The 14,133-nt window shown below is 40.4% G+C and overlaps 1 pseudogene; it reads left to right on the top strand.

Moving 5' to 3' along the window:
• The first annotated feature begins 2,599 nt into the window (after nucleotides 1-2,599).
• Nucleotides 2,600-12,389, top strand: LOC139153824 (myc proto-oncogene protein-like; annotated as a pseudogene).
• Nucleotides 12,390-14,133: the final 1,744 nt, after the last annotated feature.

The raw sequence follows: 14,133 nt of genomic DNA, 5'->3' as shown, positions 1-14,133 counted from the left end.
TTTTGTAAATGGTTTTAAAAAGGATAGAAGCTTTGATTTTAAAAATGGAAGACTTTGACACACTAGCAGGTCTTAAGATTAATAAACAAAAAAGATGTTGACAAAAATATGAATCCATAAGATTAAGAAGATTTAATGAAAAAATATGGTTTTGAAATTGAATAAATATATGGGTGTACTTTATTATTATTAATAATTAGATTTGTATGCCACCCCTCTAATAGCTAATATGAATTGTATTAGTTTTTCAAAATAACCCTTTGGAATGAAGTTTTTTAAAAAAATATGTTGAGATATGAAGAATAACAATTCCCATTGTTGAGAAGAATTTATGCGACCAAGATAAATGTTTTTGTTTAGAATATTATTTCTATTTCAGATATCTGCACTGATATTAATGTGCCATTTACGCAATGACAATAAAGATATTTAATTTTCTGGTAAGACAATTCAATTAAATATTAATTTCTGCAGGATGCTTAAAAAGGTGGGTTAGGATTATTATGTTTCATATTATATTTGATCTTATTACATTATCATATTAAATTTGATATTTCTGTGTTGATCATGTGAACTGTTAAAACCACTTTATAATGCCTTGGTAAGGCCGCACTTAGAATATTGCAACCAGTTTTTTGTTGCCACAATGTAAAAAAGATGTTGAGACTCTAGAAAGAGAGTAGCAACAAAGACAATTCGGTAACTGGAGGCTAAAAAAGTAAAAAGAAAGATTACTGAGATTGGATATGTCTAATTTAATAAAAAGGACTAGGGTGACATAATAGCAATATCTCAAAGACTGCCACAAAGAAGAAGGAGACAAGCTATTCTCCAAAACACCTGAGGGCAGAACTGAGGAAGACACCTGGAGATGTACATTTTATAGCCCCATAAACTGGTAGTGCATACTTTATACTTGTTTTCTTACTAGCTGCTAATGGAGCATGCAAAGGATAGGAAAAGGAGAAGTGAGACTTAATGGAGGTCGTATATACCTGGGTGCAGTGAAAGTTGTATCAAATGTACTCTTGCTTGTTTTTACCATGCAATCACATTTTTACCATATCCTATTAACTTCCAATCTCTTTATACTTAATATGGCATTAAGGTGATATGCGCTGCTAATTGGACAATATTATCTTCTTCTCTTTATATGGCAGTATAACCAATATGTTTCAGATGATTGGTCAATGATATGATATGCCTTGTTCACCCCATCCCTCTGTGAAAGTATAAAAATGCTTGTAAAGGAAGTCAAGGTGTTCAGATGTTGCTTTCCTATACTCTGAACCACATGCAATATACCTGAGTTACTCCATCTCCTTTCCCTTAACTGGTGACTTGCTTTTCCATTACATTTTCTGGTGGCTTGTTGGAGGGGTCCTGAGGTCCTCTGGACGCTCACCGTGGTATCAGTTACCCTGTTGTGTGTCCAGGTGCCAGACACCTTTTCCAAGGACCTTCCTGCTGACCCAGGGATGGCGGCACCATACTGGGGGAGACGAGAAACCAGGACATCAGCTGGCCAGCCAGAGGGACCAGTGTGCAGCACACTAGAGGCAAGTATCTGGTGTAAAAGAGAAAGTGTATATCCCTTGCAGTAAAAAGGGACAGAGGCGAGAACTGGTCACCTTTGTTTAGTAATAGTGGATAAAGGTTTCAAGTAACTCAGTTCTGACAAGTGGTTTGGTGAAGAAAATGTGTGTGTGTGTGGCTACTGTGGTTTCCTTAGGTGACTGTGAGCTCCAGCACTCTGGGCCAGTACGAAATGTGTGGTGTTTGCAATTCCCAATGGAGACCGTGAGGTCCGACTCCCTGGGTCAGGTGCTGATTGTGTGAATTCTCCTGTGTTTCCTCAAGAGGAAGGACCCCTTATCTTCCTCTCATTGTACCCCTTCCCCAATCTCTTGTCTGGTGCCCTGGGAGGATCATGGATGGAGACAAAGTGTGTCCCCTATTCCTTTTGAATGTGTAATGAAGTATTTCAACATTGTCTATGATAATAAGGTGCAGGTCTATGATATAAAATGGAGTAAGCATAAACTTAAAAAACTTTTGCACTATAGAATGGCCTTCCTTTAATGTATGTTGGCCTGCCATAGAAACTTTTGATATCCCTATAGTTTTTGATGCCCACAGAATTGTGTTCCATCCGACCCTGGGTCACCCAGACCAGAAGCCTTATATCGATGTGTGATTGAATTTGGTCCAACATCCACCCCTTTGGGTCATTAAATGTACGAATGAGTCCAACATGGGTTCCCAGGAACCTGGGACTGCCAATTAATAATAATAATAATAATAATAATTATTATTATTATTATTATTATTATTATTATTATTTATTAGATTTGTATGACGCCCCTCTCCGAAGCCACAAGGGGAAGAAAAGTTGGAAAATCCCCCTGTTCTGCCCCACTGTTCTGACGAATTGTCCCAACCCACTTCCAATGTGCCCCCGCAAGTAAATGTTGTGCCTGTGGGGCTTGTGGGGCTTGTGGGCTTGTGGGGAGGATGGGGCAGAAGAGTTTGGAACATCCCTTTTGAAGCATGACTCCAGCATGCCGGAAGATGCCAACTACAGGAATTTTCAGGTCTGATGGTAGTCCCCCCAGAAATCGCAGATTATTTACCTCAGTTGGCCATGAGTCTGGATGGTGCAGTAGGATTCAGCCTTTCACAGCAGATGCCAAGGCTATCGCTGAGAAGCACCCCGGAAGAAGAGCCTGTAGTGAGATGCACTCAAAAGCCGATAAAGTCAATACCAGCCCATAGTCGAACCAAAACTGGCTCTGCGACTCTTATTGGACCCCTACAGAGGGTTGGGCAGGTAGTGGTGGATCCACAAGACCTAACCCACCCCATAAGGTTTCCCTTATGGTTAATAATCCCAGATGAGGCCCTCTCTTATTACAGGGACACCAACCTCAAGGCCCTTTGACTCATTTGTGAGTCATTCTGATACGCCCCACTCTGGTTCTTGTAAAGGTATTTTAGTTATTGTTCATACATATGCGGGATGGCTTGAATATGTTCCCACTAAGACAAAGGAAGTCTCTGAAATCACCTGATCCCTCTTAAATCCCATCATACTCTAGTATGGGCTGCCTTCTAGGATTTCCTTAGATAATGGCCCTGAATACATACACAAAGCCACTTAAAGAAGGCTGCTAAGTGGGAAAGGCTTAGCTTTCTAGGTGACTACATTTTAGTCACACAAAGGAAAGAGGACTCTATCTCCTTTCTTCCCTCTTGCTCTCAGGGTTGATTCCATTAAATCCTGAGTCTACTAGACTCATGTCAAACAGGCTGCCCCAACTTCATGGAAAGGATCTCCTTACCCGACAGACCCTCTCAATCTCACCCTGGGAAAGGAAAAAAGAGCCCCCCCTCTATCCATAGAGGGAAGCTGTCCCTCTATGGATAGAGGGCTTAAAGAAGGACTCCCTTGCAGGTGCACCACCGGAAGTGGGTACCCCGTTGCATGGGCAACAACCAAACCCTTCCTCAGGATTTGTCCTGTAGTCATCTAGTCACTCCACTTCCCTTGATGCCTTCTGGCTGCTTTGTCATTTACATTTGTCTCCTTTTTCCTCTCTTCTATTTTTTTGTCATATTGTATTTCCTTTATCTCCTATTTGGTAACTATTTTTGAAGCCATGAGCCACATGCATATACACCAGGTGGTGGTGGGGAGTCGCGGTGATGCCTTCCCTGGTAAAAATAGATTTGGAAATGGAGGCTCCAGAGATCTAGTCAAAATGAAGGACTGTTAGAGATTATAGCTATGGCCAGACTTTCTTGAAGGAAAAAAAACCTCCAAGACACACTGAGTCTGCACAACATGGTTTGGTGTGACATGTGCTAGCTATGATTTATTTAGTGTTTTAACAAACATAATTTGGGAGATTGTATGAACACAGTATTTGAATCTTGGACAGGGAGGGGGAGATGGAAAGAGAGAGAGTATCTCTTGCCATATAAAACTTGTAGCCAACTAGTGCTGTAAACATTTTTCTCTCACTCATTGTCTCTTGGAATCTCCCAATTTTGTGTTGGAGGGTAAATTGAGCTCAATCCAAGTTTTATAGTTGCAGTACTGTCAAGGGTGTGTGTGCCCATTGAGGAGAACTCTTATGCCTGGTTTTGGAATGGCACTCTACAGCGGTATGCCCCTGTTTCGAGTTTGAGTCATTCCAGCTGGGTCTACAAGTATGGCAATGACTCAATCCAGCTTTATTTCTACAACAAGGATGAAGAAGAGACTTTCTGTCCATTTGGACCATCACTGGGGCTATGAGCTCCAGCCATCCACTCCATCAGAAGATGTTTGAAAAAAAATTGAACTACTGCTCACACCACCCCTCTTGCCCAGCAGTCCAGCAGCTTACCTTCTAATGTTGACCAACTGGAGATGGTGACAGAGCTCATGGATGGTGAGGTGGCCAATCATACCTTTATCTGCAATCTAGATGAAGATGCCTTTGTCAAATCCATAATTTTCCAGAACTGTATGTGGAGTGGGGACTCAGCAGCAGCCAAATTCCAGAAGGTGAACTTGGAAAAACTGGCTTCCTATCATGTGCCAGGACAGGGTGGAAACCCCGCCATTCCTCAGTGGGATGGGGAGCTTGGCCTCTTCTCCCAGCAGCAGCTTCTTCCTGTGAGACCTGGGAACCTTTGTGGCCGAGTGCATTGACCCCTCCATGGTCCTTCTTTACCCCGTTGGGAGATAAGACCCCAAAACCATGGAAGCTGCTGCCTCACCTGACTTGTGCCTGGCTTCATTGCTTGGTTAAGATGCACCTCCAACTACCAGCAGTGATTTGGGGGAGGAGGAGAAAATTGATGTGGTTACCATAGGAAAGAGACAACCTACAGGCAAGAAATACAAGTCCATTACCCACGCATCCTGGAGTTGCCATAAACCCCCTCCCAACTCCTTAATCTTAATTTATACACAAGCACTAGCCATGCTCAGTGTACTGCCCATTGCTACCTTTCTTGTATTTACACTCACCATTGCCATCCAGTTTCGCATTAAATCTATATGCCCATGGTGATTTTGCTGCTTAGTATTCTACAGGTAACTTCACAACATCAAATATTCTGTTTCCTCAACACCTAAAACTTGACATCCATCTTATGTTTCCACTGTCTAACCTCTTCAGCATTGGACCAGAGTACCTCCGGAACCGCCTGCTACCGCACGAATCCCAGCGACCGATAAGGTCCCACAGAGTTGGCCTTCTCCGGGCCCCATCGACTAAACAATGTCATTTGATGGGCCCCAGGGGAAGAGCCTTCTCTGTGGCAGCCCCGGCCCTCTGGAATTAACTCCCCCCGGAGATTAGAATTGCCCCCACCCTCCCTGTCTTTCGTAAACTACTCAAGACTCACTTATACCGCCAGGCATGGGGGAGTTGAGACACCTTTCCCCCAGGCTCTTTTATACTTTATTTTATGTTTGGTATGAATGTGTTGTTTGTTTTTTTAAATAATGATAGGGTTTCATATGTTTTTTAATATTATATTTGTTCTACTATAATATTGTTTTTATTATTGTTGTGAGCCATCCCGAATCTTCGTAGAGGGGTAATAATAATAATAATAATAATAATAATAATAATAATAATAGTAATAATAGTAGTAGTAATTATTATTATTATTATTATTATTATTATTATTATTATTATTATTATTATTATCTCTTCATAACTTTGAAGTTCACATTAGATGTTGAGATGTTCACATAAGATGTTCACCTAAGATACTGGTCCAATGCTGAAGAGGTTAGACAGTGGAAACATAAGATGGATGTCAACTTTTAGGTGTTGACGAAACAGAATATTTGATGTTGTGAATACCCTTAATACTCCTTTCATATCTTCATGGCAATACTCTCACACTTTCCGGTATCTGTTCAGTTTCTACACCACATTTGGTCTCTGCAATACTTTCAGTTTCAACCTTTAATACTATCCTGCACAGGTCTAGAACTTTCAGTTTCCTTACTTTTTTGATCTACCTCTACTTTATCCTGATCAAAGAATACTTTGTGATAGATGGGAAATGTATTCCATCAGTATTACTATGTATTCTTTCCCAGCCAACATGTCTTTCAAAATTTGTAGTTCTGGATTACTATACTGACGTGAAAAGCTATACCCTTTAGAATTTTCATTGTGTTCCATGAATCTAAGATGTTTTCATTTCTGTTGACCTTTCAATCTCCTTCCTCTGGGAACATGAGCTTAACTACTGAATATCCTTAAATGATCTAAATGAAGAGCTTTCTTAAACAACATATAATATTGAATTGTTTAACAGTAGAACTCCATGTTCTATTTAGCAAATATGTAGTTGTCATAATTGCTTCTCCCCAAAAACTGAAATCTATGTTTCCACCAACTAGTATTGCATCACATATTCAATATTCCTATCTATCTCACTACTACTCCATTCTCTGCAGGAGAGTGAGGATTTGTTGACCTCTGAACAATACCCTTATTTTTCAACCAACGTTTGAAATTATATGAAGTAAATTCACTATCTCTATCAGTCTGTAACTTCTTTAATTTACAATTAAATTGATGTTCCACCATCATCACCCATTCTTTATACTTCTGGAATGCCTCACTTTTACACTTTAACAAGATAAAATATGTATACCTTATGTAGTCATCTACTAACACAAATACATATTTCACACTCCCTTCACTTTGTTTGAATGGTCCTGACAGACTTAAGTGCCAAAGCCCATTGCAACAACATTGCCAAGAAACTTTAAGAGTTATTAATCTAATCCTATGTAGCTTCCGCTCTGACAATCTCACACTACTTACCAGAGCTTATAAAACTTTTGCCAGACCCATCCTAGAATATAGCTCATCTGTTTGGAAACCTGCCTGTCAAAGAGTACTTCAGCTTCAACCACAACAACAAAAGAGCCCACAACAGATACAAGCTTAATATTAACTGCTCCAAACTTGACTGAAAAAATACGACTTTAGTAATCGAGTTGTTGTAGCATGAAATTCACTACCGGACTCTCTAGTATCATCCCCTAAACCCCAATACTTTACCCTTAGACTATCCATGGTTGACCTCACCAAGTTCCTAAGAGGTCAGTAAGGGCCGTACATAAGTGCACCAGAGTGCCTGGCTTACAAATAACAGAACCATTTTCCAACAGCGACCACAGCATGATAAACTTCAGTCTCAACCTAGGCCACACTATGATCCACCAAAATAATACAACACCAAAATTCAATTTCAAAAAAGTGAACTACAAACTCATTGAAGCCCACCTCTCAACATTAAACTGGAAAACTCTATTCTCTGAAAGCTACACTACTGATGACCTCTACAACACATTCCTACTCAAAATGAAAATTATCATCAGACTTCATGTACCTCTAACATGTACCATAAACAACAAAAAAAATGACCTCCCCATCTCAATAAGAAAATTACAAACAAGAAAAAAATCTCTCTGGAGGAAAAACAAAAAAGGACAAGTTTGCAACTTCAAAAGCCGATATAAAAGCATTTGCAATCAAATAAACACAGAATGTCTTAACTACTACAGCAAACAAGAGGAAAACCTCCTACGCACGAAATCTAATAGAGCTTTCTACAACTTTGTCAACAATAAACTCAAAGACTCTAGACCTATCCCACCTCTCAAAGGACCCAACAACAAAGAATACCATGATGATTCATCCAAAGCCAGACCCATCCTCGAATACAGCTCATCTGTTTGGAACCCATATCGCATCTCAGACATTAACACCCTTGAAAATGTCCAAAGATACTTCACCAGAAGAGCCCTTCACTCCTCCACTCGAAATAGAATACCCTATGAGACTAGACTTTCAATCCTGGGCCTAGAAAGTTTAGAACTGAGACGCCTTAAACAAGATCTAAGTATTGCTCACAAGATCATATGCTGCAATGTCCTGCCTGTCGGCGACTACTTCAGCTTCAACCACAACAACACAAGAGCACACAACAGATTTAAACTTAATATTAACTGCTCCAAACTTGACTGTAAAAAATATTACTTAACCGAGTTGTCAAAGCATGGAACTCAATACTGGACTCCATAGTGTCATCCCCAAACCCCCAACACTTTACCCTTAGATTATCTACGGTTGACCTATCCAGATTCCTAAGAGGTCAGTAAGGGGTGAGTACAAGTGCACTAGAGTGCCTTCCGTCCCCTGTCCTATTGCTCTTCTATATCTCCTATACCTTTATTCTATTCCTATATCTCTTCTTCTATTCTTTCATTGATATGTTCTATTGCTATATCTTCGTTTCTATTATTTCTTAGATGTATTTTACTCTGTGTATATAGATATATACCCACTAAAACCCTCATTGTGTTTTGGACAAAATAAATAAATAAATAAATTGTCTCTCCTATATCTCCTCTTCTATACCTATATGTTTTCCTGCTATTCTCTCAAAGTTATATTTCAATCCTTTATTTTCTCCTCTATTCCCCCCTTTAATACATTCTACATGATTATATCCTCTATAACCCTCATTTTATATTATTGTGTATTGGATTAAATAAATAAATAAATAAATAAATACTTATTCAAATGGTTTATGTCAGTGATTTTCAACCTTTTTTGAGCCGCGGCACATTTTTTACATTTACGAAACCCTGGGGCACATTGAGCGGGGGGGGGGGGACTAAAAAAAGTTTGGACAAAAAAATTATCTCTCTCTCTTCCTCCCCTTCGCTCTATTCCTTTCTCCCTCCCTCTTTCCCTCCCTTCCTTCATTTTTCTTTCTCTCTCTCTCCATCCCTCTTTCTTTCTCTTCCTTCCTCTCTTTTTGCTGTCTTTTTCTCTCCCTCCCTACCTCCCTCTATGTCTTTCTCTCTCTCTCCCCTCCCTCTCTTGCTTTCTTTGTCTCTCTTGCTCTCTCTCTCTCTTTCTCTCTCTCTTTCTCTTGTTCTCTTTCTCTCTCACTTGCTTTCTTTCTCTCTCTTGTTCTCTTTCTCTCTCACTCGCTCTTTCTCTCTCTTGCTTTCTTTCTCTCTGAGCTTCGCGGCACACCTGACCATGTCTCGCGGCACACTAGTGTGCTGCGGCACACTGGTTGAAAAACACTGGTTTATGTGTTACTCTATTGCTAAACTTTGGAACAAAATAGTTTTTATTTTAACCCTCCCGCAAACCACACATTCTAGATAATGATTACATTTCTTTACACCCAATACACATATTTCAGACATTTTCCTCAGTGCCCCAAAATTAATATTTCCAATGGTTTCTTGCTTCTCTTGGAATTTGTCAGGTATTGACTGTTCTATGGCACCCGCCCAGTAATGGCTGGGTTGAATGTACAGTCCGATCAGCATAGAGGGTCCTCAGTAAGTTGCAAGGGGGTGATTGGCATGACAAAATTAACAATTACTTATTGGTATAGCACTCCACCCCCCAATTTGTTAAACAATAGGAGGCCTGCAGAACAATTAATGGGTCATCGCCTGAGAACTAAGTTGGACCAAGTGCACTCATAGGTTTTTTTAACAGTTCACCCCTGACAGAAGGTTAAACAGATGCTTTGGGAAGGTGACCTGATATTAGCAAGGAATTATGGGGGAGATGTGCGCTGGTTACCAGCTACCGTACTTGTTCTGTCCCTTAATTACAGAGATTGCAATACTCAATCAAGGTCTCTGTAACAACTTTTATTCATAACATTTCATCCAAAGTATCAAAATATCATCTCATTTCCAGTTACATTGATTTGTTCTCAGCAAATTCTGCATTCCAAAACTCACTTCTACTGGAATGGCTCCAGGCTAATTCCTTACTGTCCCAGATAGATAACATTTCCCATGTATCACAAACTCTGACATTCAAAACATTCATGTACCTTGCATCTCCTTCAGTGTTTTCTGAGAAACTCCATCAAAGCACTCTGGAATAAGCAGCTTTACAAGAATAGTTGCGTTTCACAAGAATTTACCCAGACTCCCATTCTTTTTATAGCTCAAGAGACAAAAGCTACTCTAAACTACTCATGGTACCGACTGATTTCCTTTTCCCATACAATTTCTGCTGTCTGCTATAAAATCGTTTAACCCTCCTGTTCTGTTTAAGAAAAGTAACAAATCTTCTGTTCCCGGGTCACCCTGACCCGGACCGAAAACTCTTCATTTGCAGTGCATATGTTTGGTCAATTTGAATACTTTTTTCACTTGGAAAGTAGTCTGAACATTTCTGCACACAATGATATGAAAATTGAACTGAAGAAATTAATCCTTATTGGTTTATTTTGCACATAAATATGCCCCCCCCCCCGTTTTTGTGAATTTTCTTTAGGTTTATTGATAATTATGCCTGCAAAATACATTCTATTTTACTAAAGTTGGTATGGGATTGGTAGCTTGAACATTTCTGAACATAATGATATGAAAATTGAACTGGAAAAATTGATGCATATTGGTTTATTTTGTTGATGAAATGCACGCCCCCCCGTTTTTTTTAAATAGTCTTCACTTTATGGATAGTTTTGCTAGCAAAATACATTCTATTTTACTAAAGTTGGTGTGGGATTGGTAGCTTGAACATTTATGAACATAATGATATGAAAATTGAACTGGAAAAATTGATGCATATTGGTTTATTTTGCACATAAATGTATGCCTCCCCCCGTGTTCAATTATTTCAATTTATATAAAAATTATGCTGTTAATTTCAAACTTACATACTTTTTTTTAGTGAAATGGATTTGTTTCATAAAATTAGTTCTCTGGCTACAATGTGGTTGATTTTCAAAAGGATATTCCAAATATTTCTAGACAAATATGTATAAACAGTGACAATAATGGCACATAGCAAGGCCGGGGGGTGGGGGGTGGCCCTTTTGTGGCAAAAATAAACCAATAAGAACCATTTTTTTCAGTTCATTTATATTTTTCTTATATTCAGAAATGTTCAATTTAGTATATCAAACCTTTTGGGGGAAAATTCCTTAGGGATTTGTAGCCTTAAAAAATAGAAATTGACACGAAATTAAAAAAGGATGGGGGAGGGGCTTTTTGATCAAAATAAAAATATAAGTCTCAATTTTTCCAGTTCAATTTTCATATCATTATGTTCATAAATGTTCAAACTAGTTTTCCAGTTGAAAAAGTTTTCAAAAAGATCAAATTCAAGTACCTAAAAAAATTATTTTTGGTCCGGTCATATACGAACAGAAACAGACTCGAAGTTATGATTTTTTTTTGCCCAGAAAACAATTAGCCACCACCCCAAAAATATTTTTTGATGATCAGCATTGTTAAATTGAGTAAATGAATGCCTAAGATTTTAAAGAATATTTCGGATTTGGAGCATAAAAAAATAAAAAGTGAAAATGGTTGCAAGCAGCCGAGGGGGGGGGGCTTATTTCTGATATTAAAAAACCAATAAGAATCATTTTTTTCAGTTCCTTTATATTTTTCTTATATTCAGAAATGTTCAAGCTACCAATCCCACACCAACTTTAGTAAAATAGAATGCATTTTGCAAGCAAAACTATCCATAAATTGAAAAACAAATCACAAAACCGGGGGGGCGTGCATTATATCCGCAAAATAAACCAATAAGATTTACTTTTTTCATTTCAATTTTCATATCATTGTGTGCAGAAATGTTCAGACTACTTTCCAAGTGAAAAAAGCTTTCAAAAAGACCAAGCATAAGCACTGCAAATGAAGAGTTTTCGGTCCGGGTGAGGGTGACCCGGGAACAGAAGATTTGTAACTTTTTTTGCCCAGCAAAAACTAAGCCCCCCACCCCCCAAAAAAAATTCTCATAGAGAGAACCCCTGAAATGATGAAAAGTCATGAAATTTCAAGTTTCAGATATGCAGGGAAAATTTTTTACAGGGACTCAAACTTGGCTTCGGGTCGCATACGACCCGAACAGAACAGCATCCAGGATCTAACAGAGGTTTATTTTCCATAAGATCTCCCTCCTCCTCCTCCTCTGACTCAGAAATAGACTGCATTAACACCTCTTCTACCTCCCCTTCACTTTCTGCCTCAGCTGGCAAGGCCATGGGGCCAGTGCCTTCACAAATCCCTGGTTCTTCTTCCTCATCATCATCCATTGTTATCAAAATTGATCTAGGCTCACTCACAATAGTACTTAAAATAACAGGATCTGTCTCCTACAGAGTGGGCCTGAGTGATGGCCAAGTATGGAGATGCCACATTGGCCAGCTTCATGGTCACTGTCAAGGAACCAACTGGCCCCAAGTCACTTCAGATGCCAAGCCCATGCCTCTATTGTTCACCCCCAGTTCGCCTTCTCAAGTCCTACCTTTGATGTTGCCTGCGTCTCCTAGGGCATCCGGTGTCTTCCCTGAAGCTGTAACCGTTCTTCCATCATCTCCAGCTAAATCAACCCTTCTACTAGGTAATGCTGCACACATCCTGCAAATGATTCTCATCCAACTTCCCCACAACCTCTCTGTTGCTCCAGCCAGCTGTGAAGGCACCCAGCTTATTTAAAAGATTTTGTGTGCACCTGCCCAGTGGAGAGAGATGTTGCATCCTGGTGTCTCCCTAGAAACAGTTGGGATACAAGATATTGGCCAAGATGGGGAGTGGGAAATGGAAAACCCCTATTTGGCTGCCTCACTGACAGCTCTCTATAAAAAAGCAGTCAGGCGCGGCTGAGGAGATTCCTTGTACCTCAGTGCTTAGTTGTTGTTCTGCTACTTCAGCATCTTAAATAAAGGTTAGTTACTTCATTCTTTCTAGTCTCCATGACTCATGAATACAAAACATCATCTACATGGCCTACTATACTATGAGTTTTATTGATTAAGGATTGTCCTCTGGTGGAACTATTAAAAAGGAACTTCTCAGTGTTTTCTGGTCCAGCTGTGCTGTTCCAAAAGTACTCTCTTTACAAGCTTGGATTTTCAAAATAACCCCACTTCTTTATTTTTTCTTCCACACTGGAATTTATCAATGTTTATCTACGGTATGCTAAGTGTTAAATGTGCATTGAAGCAATGTAAATAGTTGAATCTGTGTTGAGCATCTCTGATTGGTTGAGATTTGACAGTTGGGTTTCGGCGGGAAGTTAGAGTATAAAAGGAGCGTCTGGCTCTGTAAAACCAGTCGCATTCCTAGCTGAAGTCACTTTCCACTAAGAGCTGAACGAATAAAGAAAATTCTTTGGAACCAACTGCTTTAGACTTTTCACTGGCGATGTCGGACGGTCGAACCTACGATCTCCCACCATGGACAACCTGCCTGTCGGAAGAGCTCCTGACTTCTTCGACCCAGAAAAGTCCACCTGGGACAACTACATAGCAAAATTCGACATCTTCCTGGAAGCTGCGGGAATGAAAGACGCTGACAGCGACAGAAAGAGAGCCATCTTCCTCAATTACTGTGGCTCCGAAATCTACAATCTTGCCCAGACGCTGACAGACCCGTTGCCGGCAAACTCCGTGACTTGGGACGCCTTGAAGTCCAAGCTCGCCGCCCATTTCAAGCCCACCAAACCGGCCATCGTATTCCAGCACCAATTCTCCCGAATGAGCCAGCTCGACACCGAATCTATCAACCAATACGCGACCCGTCTTCGCACCGTCTTGTCAAAATGCAAGTTTGACAACCCTGAAGCCCGGTTCATCGCTGCCTCGATATTTGGCATGAAAAATGCAGCCGTACGAAACAAACTCCTCACAGAAGATGAGCCATCCCTACAAACAGTGATAAAAATGGCTCAAACTGCTGAGATCTCTGAAGCTGCCACTAAAGAACTAAAACAAAATGACAAGCGGGAAGTCGTCGCAAAGATCGACACCCAACCTTTCCAGTCCGAGTCATCAGAAGAGCAAGGTCTACCAGTTAACACCGAAGACAACTGTTTCCTGCTTAAGACTGACCCCTCGAGACCACCAAGACAACCCCGACCCATCTTTCCCTGCTCCGGCTGCCGAGGGAACCATCCGCGCCTGAAGTGCCCTTTTCGGGATTCGATCTGCCACCGATGCGACCGCCGGGGGCACATCGCAGAGGCCTGCAGAGCCCCCATGCCTGAGGACTCCTTCTCCGCCCAGCGTCCTCCTCGCCCTCAGGGTCAGCCTGGCCAGACGCGC

Source organism: Erythrolamprus reginae, chromosome Z, assembly GCF_031021105.1.
Source record: "Erythrolamprus reginae isolate rEryReg1 chromosome Z, rEryReg1.hap1, whole genome shotgun sequence".
Lineage (NCBI taxonomy): Eukaryota > Metazoa > Chordata > Lepidosauria > Squamata > Dipsadidae > Erythrolamprus > Erythrolamprus reginae.
Note: the sequence above shows the minus strand (reverse complement) of the source record. Positions and strands in the feature narration are given on the sequence as shown.